The sequence below is a fragment of the Pistacia vera genome, unplaced genomic scaffold (assembly GCF_008641045.1).
Source record: "Pistacia vera cultivar Batoury unplaced genomic scaffold, PisVer_v2 Contig140, whole genome shotgun sequence".
NCBI classification, from domain to species: domain Eukaryota; kingdom Viridiplantae; phylum Streptophyta; class Magnoliopsida; order Sapindales; family Anacardiaceae; genus Pistacia; species Pistacia vera.
In genome coordinates, this window is record NW_022195467.1 from 537147 (window position 1) to 539097 (window position 1951).

At 41.3% G+C, this 1951-nt stretch overlaps 1 pseudogene; it reads left to right on the forward strand.

The window, feature by feature from the left end:
* Positions 1-430: 430 nt before the first annotated feature.
* On the forward strand, positions 431-1951 carry LOC116123175 (annotated as a pseudogene).

Sequence of the window (1951 nt, forward strand, 5' to 3'; positions counted from 1 at the left end):
TCCAAGCATTGCAAATTCATGTGAGTAACAATGACTGTCGGATTGTGGTGCAACTTAATTAGTGTAGAATAGTATCCACCAACCCCCCTAGAAACCTAATTTGAGTAGTTAAATATACTTCTAGGTTTTTATTCAAACTGATGTAAGTAAAATCTCTTCCATTTCCAAAACAAGAGACCAGCCAACGAAAATGAACAGCAGTAACATAAAATACAATGGATCTACTCATTTTGTAGGTACATTGCCAACTAGCAGAGTGGCAGCTGCCTTTGAGCCCAACCCTTGGTCACGTGAAGTGCTTTTAGTGTTTTTTTGTTCATTTTCCCACTTCACGTTCCTTATAACACCTCCTTCCTCTACAAATTCTATACCATTCTAGTTACCTCTCTAGTTTTAACACAAAGAAAAAAAAAAAAAAAAAAAAACCAACATGGATTCCTCCAAAATTTCAGCTCTCCTCATTATTTACATGCTTTTCATTTCCTCAGCCCTCCCATTTTCGGATGTGGCGCCTGCGGCAAGCCAAAGCAAAGCACCCAAAGGCCCCATTTCTGTTCCTCCCATTGTTAAACCACCAATCAATTTGCCACCAGTCACTGTTCCTCCAATAAGCCACCGGTTACTCTCCCCCCCATTGAAAAGCCACCTGTTACACTCCCTCCAGTTACAGTTCCTCCAATTAAGCCTCCAGTTACCCTCCCTCCGTGACTGTTCCTCCAATAAGCCTCCCGTTACACTCCCTCCGGTGACCGTTCCTCCAATTAAGCCTCCATTAACCTCCCTCCGGTGACACTTCCTCCAGTGACAGTTCCTCCAATTAAGCCTCCAGTTACCCCCCTCCAGTGACTGTTCCTCCAATTAAGCCTCCCGTTACACTCCCCCCGGTGACCGTTCTCCAATAAACCTCCTCCGGTGACACTTCCTCCGGTGACTGGTCTTCCAACGACTAAGCCACCAAGTGGAAAGACTTGCCCACCATCACCAGGTACTAAACCAGCCACATGCCCTATTGACACACTCAAATTGGGCGCTTGTGTGGATCTTCTCGGCGGACTGGTTCACGTCGGTCTCGGTGACCCCGTTGTTAACCAGTGTTGCCCGGTTCTTAAAGGGCTTGTTGAGCTTGAAGCTGCAGTCTGCTTGTGCACCACACTCAAGCTAAAGCTACTCGACCTTAACATTTATGTTCCTCTTGCTATTCAGCTCCTTGTGACTTGTGGGAAGACTCCTCCCTCCGGTTACACTTGCACTCTTTAGATCTAAGTTAAGTACACTTCACACTCTCTCAATACGAAAATTTGCTAATATAACTACAGGATCAACGTTGCATGGTCTTAATTACCTCAGTCTGAGTCTGACTAATTGTTTACTACAATATTAATTTGAACTGAAACGTTAATTGTTTCCTTCTTTTGCGTATATAATTACAACTCTAAAATGGAATCATTTTATCACTCATTTTCTTAAAGAAGTGCTTTCTAGGATTCTAGCAGTCAGTGTTTACTATGAGAATCAGCTTTTCAGTGACTGCGAGACAGTTTCTAAGTTCCAACTGAGACTTAGAATTTATTCTTACTTTAAGAACAAAGTGTAACTAGACAATGTCGATCTAGTCACTGTTGGGAGACATAATAAATAGTCAATATTTTTTGCCAAGAGCAAGAAAATGTTATGATGTTTTAATAAGTAGTAGACAAATATCTAAAAGCCAGTTCTTTTGAGGCTTAAATAAATATAAGTAGGGATCTAATTTTCTCGTACAATGATGCTCTTTATTATTCTATCTTTCTCTTCTTTTGTTTTTCCTCTTCAAATAAAGTTTATAATAAATTATGTATGCGAGGAAGTGTTGGCTCATTAGATGTCTTGATGTTTGCAGGTCTCCAGAATTGATGGATTTTCTCGGATGAAATCGACATGAGAGGATGTCGAGCCTCATCTCTCTTTCTCT